Here is a 12824-nt window from a genome sequence, read left to right as displayed (position 1 = left end):
CCGGCCTTGAGCTGAGAATGGCTGGCCCATCGCCTTCCCCAGGAGCCCATGCCAGAACCCGAGTCACCTCCTTTGGGACATCTGGGGCCAGTGTTTTCCAAACTTTTTCTGTAGCAGCCTAATTCTCTTCAAAATAAGAAAAGAATTCAAGAGACTATTCGTAATGTGTGGACAGAAGCCATGACAGCTCTTAACCGGGGTCTGGGTGTCTGCTGCGTGGAAGATGGAGGAATCTCAGAAGGTGGTTCAAAGGGCAGTTGCTCTGGTGGAAGAGGAGGGTAGAGACACCGTGGCCTTCCCCTGGCCAGCTTTACACTTAAAATTGACCTCACTCCCCACTCTCACCTCCCACCCCTGCCTCACCTCCAGCCCCACAGTTCCCAGCTAACTCAGAACATTTCAAATCCTCTGCCCTGGCCAGCTAATAGGGATTCCGATGACTGTAGGAACTACAGTGGAGTGTGACAGGCCAATCTCAGGAGCTAGGAGCCTGAAATTTACCCTCCCCTGATCCCCCGGTAACCTCCCCCTACCATGATCTGATTACTGCCAAGAGGAGTGGAAAGCTTTCAGTGCCAATCTGGAAAATCCTGGATCGAGTTGTCTCTTCCCTCATCCAAGGGGAATCAAACTTGAGAATTCAACAAGAACTTGAATACTAATTCCTGCAAAAACTGCAACCTACCAAAACCCGTCTTGAGATGAAATCAACAACCCGGGTAGTTCTATAATCATTACTAAAACTGGATTCATAGTTTAAAAAACCTTTTGAAAAAGAGATCTCCAGACCCAGGTGGTTTTGCTGGGAAATTCTAACAAACATTTGAGGAAGGAGCAACGCTAATTTTAGACAGTCTCTTTCAGGAGAGGGGAAACTTCCCAACTTAAGCTAGGATGCCAGCATCACTCTGATACCAAAGATGGTTAAAAACAAAATAACAAAGGCAAAACCCCAGACCAATATACCTTATGAATACCGATGTTAAAAATCATCAAAAACACTAGCAGTATTAGTTATCAAATTTATGTATGTATGTAGAGTTGTTCGTAATATTCCCTTATAATTTTAATGTCAGTGCGATCTGTAAGTGATACCACCCCTTTCATTCCTGATACTAGAAAGTTGTGTTTTCTCTCCTTCTCTCCTTTGCTTTGCCAGTCTTGCTAGAGGCTTAACAATTTTATTGATATTTTCAAATAACTGGTATTTTTCTCATTGATTTTCTTTCCTTTTCTTTGCTCTCTCTTCATTTTCTTGTTTCTGCAAGTGGAACTTTAGGTGATTGATTAGAGATCTTTCTTTTTTTCTAATAGAAATATTGATCATAAATTTCCCTGTAAGCGCCATTTCAGCTGCATCACAGACATCTTGATATGTTGTATTTTCATTTTGTTCATTTCAAAAAAGATTTTTTTTTTACTTGAGACTTTTCCTTTGGACCCATACATTATTTAGAAGTATGTTGTATGATTTCCAAGTATTCGGGAAGTTTCATTTTCCCAATGTTATTGGTTTGTTACTGGTTTCTAGTTTAATTGCATTATGATCAGAAAAAATATTTTGCATTATCTGAATTCTTTTAAATTTGCTAAAGTGTACTTCGGGGTATAGTCTATCTTGGCGAATGTTTTATATGTCCTTTAAAAGAATGTGTTTTCTGATTTTGTTGGTTCAAATGTTTTATAAATATGAGATGCAGTTGGTTGGTGTCATTTTCTGTCTACTATTTCTATATATGACTGAGAGGAGTGTTGAAATTTTGCAGTATAACTTTAGATTTACCTGTTTCTCCTCCGAGTTCTGTCAATTTTTTGCTTCGTATGTTTGGAAGGTCTGTGGCAGGGTACAAATACATTTAGGATTGTCATGTCTTCATGGCAAATTGACCCTTTTGTCGTTATGTAGTGTCCTTCTTTGTACCTGGCAACTGTCTTTCTTTTGGACGTGTTTTCATGGTATACCTTTTTCTATCCTTTTACTATTTTTTTTTTACTTTTAACCTACCTCTTGACAGTATTATACTTCACGTGAGTTTTTGTTAGCATGTGGCTCATATTTTTAATTCATCCTCATAGTCTTTGCCTTTTCATTCATATGTTTAGACCATTTAAGTTTAACATCATGATGGGTATGCTTGGGTTTATGCCTGCCATTTCATTATTGTTTTCTGTTTCTTCCCTCTATTTTTCAGACCTGTTTCTTGTATTCTGCCCTCTTTTGAGTTATTTGAATTTTTCTTAGTGTTTTATTTTAATTGATCTCTTCTGTATCTCTCTGTATGGTTTTTTTTTTGGTACCTACTCTAGGAATTACAATGTAAGTATTTCATAGTCAATTTAGAATCAATACTTTATCACTTTAAGTGGCCTGTAGAAAACTTAACCATGATGTAGGTCCCTTTATCCTCCCTTCTTTTGCTGCTTTTATCTGATCTGTTAACGTTGGCACACTTTGAAAACCCCATACACAATGTTAGAATTTTTGCTTTCAGCAAAGAACTCAAGAGAAGTATAGTGTTTTCTGTTTACCCAGATATCTACCACTTCTCTTTTCCTTCATTCCTCATGTTCTTTGTGGTATCATTTCCCTTTGAGCTTTCTTTAGCTGTTATCTCAGAGGAAGTCAGCTGCCAGTGAATGGTCTTGGCTTTCCTTCATCTGAGGAGATCTGTATTTCACCTTCATCCCTGAAGGATAGCTTTTTGAAAGCATAGAGTTATGTCTCTTGAGAAATTTAGGAAATTTCAGCTGTTATATTATTAGATTTTATTTTCTTGCTCTAAACTCTTCCTCCTTTTTCTGGGACTCCCGTGACACAGAAGGCAGACCTTCTGTCCTTGTCCCCCAAATCTCTGGGGCTCTGTTGTTTTGTTTTTAACTCTTTTTTTCATCTGTTGCTCAGACTGGCTAATTTCTCTGGCTTTATCTTCAGATTCACGGGCTCTTATCTCCAATGCTGCATTGAGCCCATCCAATGAGTGTTTATGTCACTTACTTTCTTTTTCAGTTCTCAAGTTCCCAATAGTTCTTCTTTACACATTTCATGTCTTTGCTCAGACTTTCTTTTCCTCTGTACGTTTCAAGATTGCACATGATTGGTGGCTTGGAGCATTTTTATAATAGCTGCTTTAAAGTCTTTGTCAGTTCAAACAGCTCTGTCATCGTGACACTGGCATCTGTTGATCGTCTTTTTCCATGCAGAGTTCTTTTGGATTTTATCCAGAACATTTTGAATATTGTGTTATGAGACTCTGCATCTTGTTGAAATCCCATGGAGAATGTTGATATTTTCATCTTAGCAGGCAGTCTCGACCTGGTGAGGTTCGTAGAGCAAGTTCTAACCCACTTTCTGTGAGGTGCATTCCCAATGGCAGTTCAATTTCCCAAGCCTTGGCAGTGCTGTTTGGATGTGTCTGACACGTACCCCTCCACCTGGTCTGGGACTTAGGCAGTTCGGTTCCCAAAGTCTCCGGGAAGCTGTTCTGGAGGAGATCCATGCATGCAAAGCTGTAGGTGAGCCCGCAAGTTCAGAAACAACTTACGGGGTCTCTTTACCGAACTCTTCCCCCTCAGCGATCTCTCTGATACTCCAGTCCCCCCACCACCTTTTTTTTTTTTTCTGGTTATTTAGCCAGAAAGCTGGGGATTTCATTACTCTGCTCTGGCACGTACTTTCACAACTGTCCCCACGTCCCCGTGTCCAAACAATAATAGGTTTGGCCCCATCCTCTTGGAACCACAGCCCTGCTGAACCCAGAGGAAGGTCCTCATCCCTGAGAATTCTGGTCCTGGGGGCCCCTATTGCCACTTGGGGGCTGTGGCCTGAGAGAACAGAGAGGAGGGGAAAAACTGGGGGACTTCCCCCACTCTCTGAGCGTCTGGAGTTTTCTTTCCTGTTCCCCGAGCCAGAGCCCCAGGGCATCTCCTGGCTCCCTCTCTGTCAGTTCTCCGTGCCTGCTGGCAGTGTATTGGGTTCGGGCTTGGGGCAAGCTGGAGGAAAATGTAATGGTAAACTCACGGGCAGTTTGGTGCTATTTCGAATTCTGGTCTTTTCCTAATCTGCCTCCTCCTATTTACTTTGCAGGCCTCAAGGAGCTGCTCCAGGCAGTCTTTCCAGGTTTTCTAGTTCATGTTCACTGGGAAAGACAGGGTGGAGCGTGCTCACTCCAGCTTCTGCAGAACCGGAAGCTCTGTGTCTGCTTTTGAACGTGTAGAATAAGATGAGTCTAAACCAGGGATGTGTGAACGGTCTCCTCAGTGTGACTCCACCCAGCTTTACAGCTTTGCTTGAAAAACCATCCTTAGGACCCAGATGCACATTTTAGGAGGAAGGTGGGATTAGCATTGCCAATCAGTAGTGTTCTTTCCATCATCTGATGAAACAAAAATTGCTTCTTTCTTGACTCTACAACTAAAATTAAATAGCAAGTGTTTTTTTTCCTCCTTAACCTATTTATTAAAGTGAAAGTTCTTTTTCACGCACACAAGTTATATACACAAGCCAAAGATTTCTAAAATCCTTTTAGTCCAAGTAGAAAAAAGACCCTAAAAATAGTGCTTCTGTAAATTGGAATCCAACCAGCACTCTCTCTACTAAATGAAATACTTCTTAAATGAAGAGCGCTCCGTTCTGCAGATTTTTTCAGTGCCCTGTTTTCGATTCTGAAGATCAGCCGGGCTTATAATTCTGGGAGAAGTGATTATTGTGATAATAGTTCAAAGAGTTCAGTTAAAATCAGAGAACCAGCTTCTATGAACAGTCGAAGTGAAGTTGTAGCTCCCTCCCTCAATAGCTAAATGGTTAAAGATATTACCAGGGGGGGTGAATGGTACTCAAAGACCTGTTGTTCACGAGGGGTGGGGACAGGAAGCTATGTTGGTGTTAGAGGAGAATGGGATGTTTTTCGGGAGTAGGGGTTTGTCATTTCCAGGAGCAGGGCTGGCAGCACGGTGGGAAGGGCTGGCTCCAGCCTGAGCCCACTCACAGGATGTTAGGAGGAAGTGTGACTAAGGTCACGGCCACGCCACGTGGTGGGCCAGCTGGAAACAGTGCAGGGGCCGCTGTGGCCACACATCCTGAGTTTCCATGGTCTAATGCAGTGGGCTTGAAAGAAAGGGTGGATGCAGGATGCTGGCTGGGCGTGCAGAGTGCGTGGGCTGTTCTGTCTTAAGTGACGGTGGGTGGAGATTATAGCATTTCATCTGCTTTTCCTTTGACACCTTTAAAAGATACAACCCACAGTTTTCAACCCACAGTTTTCAAGGGCTTCTGCCTCGGTCTGCCAGAGTGATCTTAAACACTTTACCATTCTTAGGAGCACGAGGACAATTTTTTTTAACTAGAGTACCATTTACAACAAATACGGAAATTGGAAAGTTGCTGAATTTGAAATGCTCTTCATATTAAGCAGTTTATTAGGGGGTTATTTTAAAACCCTTCGTATGTAATTTTCAGATGTCTTCACATCTGAAAAGGATACATACATTTCTCTAGACTTCATCTGAAAAGGATGCAGACATTGGTCTTCACTTTTCTTTAGAAAAGGGCTGTTCAGGATGTTTAGCAGGGTGGGTTTCAGAATTTCAGCAGCTTTATGGTGTTGTCATCCAGTTTGACAGACTGAATGTGCACTTAGAAGAAATGAAATGTATTTTTAATTGCTGAATGTATTGTACTTAAGGAACACGGGAGAGTACATGTCAGGTTTCAGCTGTGATTAATATTTTGCTGGTGAGTTTTCAACGACATGGCATGCTGAAACTCTGCCTCTGTTTGAACAATGTCTAGTATTTCCTGATTGGGAAGAAGAAAATGGGTCTAGAATCTTATCCTGAGTCCATTAGGACTTGAGAAGTTCTCAAATGAAAATTAATTTAGAAAAGACTTTTATTAAAAAGTATGAAGTATTCATCTTTTCCCTCCCCCAATGAATTATTTAAAAAATGCTTTGAGGAATGAGGCTAGGGTTTCCCTTTAGATTTACCAGGTACTTTGAATTCGAACCCTTTGAGTTCAGGTATCACCATAGAAGCTTGGGTGGGAGGCTATAAGTCCTGTGGGCTGTTGCTGTTGGTGAAGGTACTGTGTTTTTAAGGCCATGCCTCCTGGCAAGAATTCATTGAAGTGTAAAAAGCATTTCGTTTGAAATGCTAACATTTACTTAGTTCTGGTGTTCCTCCTAAAAATTGGGACTTGTATTCCTCCTACGGAGAGAAAAGATAGAAGAAATCATAATCTTTATATTATTTTGAATGTAATTCCATGTTCAAAATATGTGAGCTTATAGGTAAACAGCAAGGTCCTACTTTCTAGCACAGGGAACTATTTTTAATACCTTGTAATAGCCTATAATCAAAAAGAATATGAAAAGGAATATATATATGTAACCGAATCACTGTGCTGTACACGAGAAATTAACACAACATTGTAAACCGACTATACTTCAATTAAAAAACAAAACAAAACAAAATATGTGAGCTTACCTTTGAAAAATAAGATACGTGAAATGGACAGGTATCTGCTTTAGAAGCTACAAATTCTTCAACAGAAATGGAGAGTGGGAACCAGCATTTCCAGAGTGCCCTCCCAGAAGCAGGTCACTCATTCTGCTTACTGTTTCTTTTACTTTTCACAACTGTCCATTGAAGTAAATTTATAGATCTGAAAGAAAATGAACGCGTACACATAGGCTGGTGAGTATGGCTTTTGTTGGGTGGGGATTGAAAAGAGAGGAGGTTAAACAAATGGGAGTATTTGGGGACTTAAAACAGTCGTTCTCAATGCTGAGAATGACTTTGCCCCTTAGGGGACATTTGGCGATGTCTGAGGTGGTGTTTTGTTTGTCACACCTGAGGAGTGGAGATGCTATTGGCCTCTAGTGGATTGACACCAGGAACATTGTGAAACATCCTACAGTGCACAGGACAGCTCCCCCCCACCCCCCACAACAGCGATGAATGGTCTGGCCCCAAACGTCAACAGTGCTGGGTCTGAGCAACCGTAACTTAACATTAATGTAGAAAAGCAATTAAAACCAATGTCCACCAGAAATTGACACATTGTAACTGACTGTACTTCAAAAAAAAAAAAAGGAATTTCCAACTCAAAGAAACAGAAACAAAACCAATGTTCTCCCTGCCTCACTGAGATGTATGGAAGACATATTAGCCTGATTCCCCCATCCTAGCAAGTAGTTACATGATTTCTAAGACATCTCAAAGAGTGGGAACTATAGCTTATTAACTAGAAGGAGCTACATGTGATTCCCAGGGTCCATTATTTTCTAGGTTTTCACTTTCAGGACACACTTCTTTTTCTCCGTCCTGAATTTCTCATGGTATAGTTTTGGTTTCTTCCACTGCTAGTTGGTTTGTCCATCTTGGAAGTAATAATCAGCTGGTAGTCATTCTGCACGAAATATTAAATATTCTTTTGTCCAAGGTATTTCAAGGCTGCCATTACAGTGCCCCCTGAGCTTTAAATACCGACATCCAGATGGAGTGCTCCAGTGTATCAGCATTGTTTAGGTTATTACTAAGCATAAAAAAATGGTAGGGTCGCAGAGTCAGAATATAACGCACTGTAAGGATATGGCTTTGTTAGCATCAAGTGGCATTAATATGTGGTTCTTGTTAATAAAACACTTAAGTTCTATTTTTAAATGTTTAGCTTATGCCTGGAGACTTGGGGATTGAATTTCAAGGCCTCAGCAATTTCGAGGTCCCATGCTCCCATCTGCCTTCCAAACAGGTTCCCTTTTTCAGCATTCCAAGTGGCCGTAGGTTTGTAAAAAGGTAACATACCCATGGTATCTGGTGCTATCCATCATTCTTAGACATTTTGGAACACTTAGCACAGTTTTAAATGTCAGAACACTGAAATCGATGAAGAGATGGAAGGGAGCCGGGACAAGAGAGCTGGAAAGCTGAAAGAGCTATGGTTTGGGAAAAATGAGGGGAGTATCGAGTAAATCAACAGTGGTTCATTCTTGTGTATCAAATATTTTTGAGCGCCTAGGAAATGTGAGTTCTTGAGGCACTGGGGATGTGAGAGAGAGAGAGACAGAGGGAGACAGACAGAGAGAGAGAGAGAGAGAAAGAGAAGGGATGGGATTTAGCTAGAACTGAAAGGGCAGATGGAAGAAACAGCAAATACAACAATCTAGGCTGTGGATTTTATAAAATAAAACATTTGATCATAGTCCTCGGAGAAGACCAGATGTCTGCTTCTCAGTTTTAACGAGGGAGTGTGCTTTAGTTACCTGAAAAAGAAATGATTTCTGCCCTCTGAAAATTATGTTTTAAAAAGATGCCACCACTATCTCTCCTAAAGCAAGAGGGTATATACGGGTATAAATAACACACAAATGAATGATCTTCTTAATTATAAAGACTGAATTTCAATTTAAAAAATAGTTCCCCCCCTCCACATTACAGTTTTTTTTAAATGTTGAACAGTGGACATGCAGACTTTTGTTGTGGTAATTCACTGAACGTTAACCTTTCATCTGCTGAGAATTTCAATTCCCCAGAAAAAGACAAACCAACTTAACCATTTAAAACAATATTTAAAAAATACATCTCTTGGCCTGAAACGATTTACCCCTTATATTGCTTATTGATTTTCCTACTGATCTTTTTAACCCCCTGAGGTGAGCAAATCTACTGAAAAGGGTGGTAGGTGACTTTCACTCAGGGAGGGAGGGTCTATCTTATTTTTTTAAATTGAAATATAGTTGATTTACAATGTTGTGTTAATTTCTGGTGTACAGCATAGTGATTCAGTTTTATAATAGATATAGATATAGATATATATAGATATAGATATATATTCTTTCTCAGATTCTTTTCCATTATAGGCTATTATAAGGTATTGAATATAGTTCCCCGTGCTATACAGGAAGACCTTGTTGTTTATCTATTTTATATATAGTAGGTTGTATCAGGGAGGGTCTATCTTTTATATTCTGTTTCCCTTCCGTTTTAATCTCTCAAAAGAGCCTTTTAAAATTTTTTAAAAATTTGGCCTGAGTCATAATCGTATATCTATCTGCTCCTAACAGGGTGGCGCTGAGTGAGGTCCTTCCTCTCTAATACCGGTTTTATTAACTTTTAAAACGAAAGAGAAAAAACAGTGGTGGATGAGGCTAGATAAAGCAAGTTTCGCAAAAAGAACCATTACAGCCAATTAAAGATACGTAGGGTTCATTATAGTATTATCTCTACTTTTGTAGATGCTTTTAGGAGTTTCAACAATTAAAATATTTTTTCAAGAGGCAGCGGAAAGAGATGAAACAAACTCCTGTTCCGGGACTACCACTGGTGTTCTTCAAAGGTCTGGGGGAAGATTTGAACATAGCTAGAGGCCAAGTACAAGGGCAGGCACCTGTGGTATGGGATCAGCTCAGGAGCTGTCTGGGGTCCGGGGAAGATGACGGGAGTAGGGGGGAGTGTTTTAGAGGGGGTGCAGATGGAAATTCCTCAGCTGTGACTATTGAGTCCTGACCTACCTAGATCTGGCTCTTAAAAACCCTCCAGGAAAAGGGCTTTTCCAGTGAAGCCTATCCTCTGCTCATCCTTGCTCGTCAGCCCTGTCATTTCCCCTTTCCTCTATAAATTGGCCTAAACCTTCCATTGATCTGAACAATGGTATATGTTCGTATGCCGAATATGGTACCATCTCCCAAGTCTTCATGCTCTCAGCAAGATGATCAAGGATTTCTTCAGTCTCAGCCCTTCCAGGAACTGTGCATTTCAGGGACCCTTTGGTCTTTGCCTTGAAGTTTTTTTTTTTCAATTAAAGTATAATCAGTTACAACGTGCCAATTTCTGGTGTGCAGCAGTCTTGATGCTCTGATTAAGTGCCTCATTTCAGTGGTTGGGTTTCTGGAGCCATCTCCTTATTACCTTGAAAGAGTTGTTTTATTCGGATGTACAAGATACACCTTAGGTAGAACTTTCACCTGTCCATCTTGGAACTCACCGATCCTCAAACCTTACACTTGACTTTCTGTAAAGTCCAACCAGAGCTACTGAGAGCAGAGACCTGGGATACCTCAAAAACTCCAGAAGTACATTCTGATATAAGAACTCCAAAGATGTTCCTCACAATCCCACGAGTATCCACATGTCCCTTCTAATTCTCCAGCAATGACCAAGGCTCTGAAGAGCAGAGACTCAGAGCCCAGGTCTTAGCTCTCTTCTGAGGCTGGAGATTGATGTAGCGCCACCTGCCACCCTCATGTGGAACTGCACATAGACCCTCTCATTTACTGAGTGATTTTTATTTATTTATTTTTCTTGGTAAAACCCTTAGTGAAATATTAGAAGAGGGAGAAAAGGGAAAAGAGGAAGGAAAGAATTAGATTGAGACTGAGGTAATCATAACAGCATAACAAAAGAGCTTGAAGAATTGAGGTGTGGAGGGCAAATGCAGTAACCCTGATGTTGTTAATAGTGGCTTGTGAGGAATTTAGAAATTTATACATGGATTCCCTTTACTTAGAACCTACTACCCCATATAGTTACCTTAAGCTGTAGTGTTTCTCTAATGGAAGAGAGACAAAAGAAGTTGGGTTCCAATTTTCTGCCTAATCTAATATTTGGTTCTTGTGCGCTCAGCAGATACATGTTGAACACATGTACGTGAACACATCTGGGCAAGATGCTGGGGCTAGTGCAGTAGGCAAGACAGATGCAGACCCCTCTTCTAATGTAAGAAAGCACAGTAGCCAGTACGTATGTTGTCTTTGGCCCATGCAGTATTATAAACAGGGCAGTGTTTCTTTCTCGTGGAAAAGTGGGAGATTTGGCCCTCCTGGACCTATATCCCCACATGGTAAAACATCATGGAATTTAGGGGAGTGGTCTTGAAAAATGCCTGCCATGGTAAGTAGAAATCTGTGTTCTCCAATCTGCCCTGGCCTCCGGCTCTCATTTGTTTTTGAGAGTTTAGCCCTAGGGGACATCTCGGTTGGGATCCCCTGTAGAAACGTGCCTCCTTTTCACAGGGGTCACTCTGTGGGATGGGGAGGCGTGGTGAGGGCTGAGACAGGAACTAGGGACTTCTTACCTAGTTGGCCCTTTCCTACATCCTCATTGGTGCCGGTCACCTTTGAAAGCACATCCTGCCTCTCCTTCTCCAGTGCTCTGAAGGCTGGGCACCGGCAGGGTTCAAAGCTTGGGGGCAGACAGCAGAGAACAGAGTTATCTACAGGGGCTCTTCCGGCTTCTACCAGATCATGTCCTTTGGGCTGTTTTACATATTGGGCTTTCTTGTAAATTTCCTTTGAAGAAAGCATTCCAAAGCTTACAGTAATGTCTGTTTCATAAATTTAGAGCCTACATGTTCATGTTATTCATTATCTTTCCTAACCTTCGTACCCACTCTCTCCAGTTGCATCTTGAATTCTTGGGGGGAGGTGCATAGTCTCTGTTCTTTCCCAGAGCCCAGCCTGGAACTGCACATAGTGAGGTAAAAAAAAAAAAATAAGCATTTGTTGCACAGGCAGATCAGTATTTCATTTACTGATGGTCAGAGCACAGAGTTTATAGATGACACACATTTACATTTTAATACCCAAAGACCCCTTTCCTCCTGAGGGCACAGCCATTCCTTGCTCCTCTTAAAAAAACGTGTGTGTAGTTTTGAAAACGGAATCCATCCATACCACCATCTCTCTTTTTTTTTTTTTTTCTTTCATCGATCGGGTTTTGTCTCTTTAAGCCCAAGGCTGAAAGTAAGGGACAGGTGGTGACAGGCCTGGCTGGAACAGACCTGGGAGCCTCAAGCCACCTGATGTAGGGAGGTAGGGAGAGCTGGGGGCTTCGACAGCATTCAGAGTGGGGATCACAGTCCTGTCAGAAATACCTTGGGGATTCCCAGACTCTCCCGCATGAAATACTGTACTTACAACACGGCATCTCTCACTGGGCAAACGAGTACCATTTAGGGGAGCCCCCACGTCCCAGGGCAAGGTGGAAGGATGGCTGAACCGGCAGTTGGGAGCCCTGATTTGTTTGTTAACCTAACCGCTTGCTATTTATCTAACCTTTAGCGGTCACTGAACTTTTCTAGGTCTGTTGTATCTAATTTTAGGGATTAAATACCGTGGAGCCCTCACAGCATGATTTCCCCATAGGTTCGAGATCCCCTCTCTGACTCAGACAAGGCTTTCTGCCTAAAGTTTCAGAAAGATGAAAGGCCCTGAGGCAGGCATACATATACTTTATTGATTAAGTCTCTGCCACATCCCGAAATGTGAAGGTTGTATTTGTATTTTAATCTTCACTAGATGTCTCTGTTAAAGCAATGTAAAAATTATTTTTGCAAAGCACATTATTGATTGTGTTCAAGTTTTGGAGTACAGTTGATGCCCCCAAGGCCAGGTAACAGCCTGAGTCCCACCACTTTTTTGTGGTCAGTTCTCAGTTCCAAGATGAAGATTATGACTTCATAATCACGGTTGCATATAGCAAGTCGCTTTAGCTTCCCAGTAACCCTATGAAGTAGGTCCTGTTGGCTCCTCTTCGTTTTACAGACAAGAAAACCAGCACAGAGATGTTCAGTTAGTTGCCCAAAGTTAGACAGTTCATAAATGGTGGAGCTGGGACTTAGCCTGGCTCCCCAGTCTGTGCTGTTAACCTCACTCTGCTGTCCGCCTCTAGAATGAATTAATTCAGGGAAACCCACTGATGTTTTTTGTCAGTCATCGATCATGGTCAAAGAATTTTGTTGTCGCTTTTCACAGCCACACCCTGATGCACAGCATTTCTGCAATAAACTTGAATGTCATTTGAAGGTAACTGATCTGTTCAGAGCTCAA

The sequence above is a fragment of the Vicugna pacos genome, chromosome X, assembly GCF_048564905.1.
Source record: "Vicugna pacos chromosome X, VicPac4, whole genome shotgun sequence".
NCBI lineage: Eukaryota > Metazoa > Chordata > Mammalia > Artiodactyla > Camelidae > Vicugna > Vicugna pacos.
Note: the sequence above shows the minus strand (reverse complement) of the source record.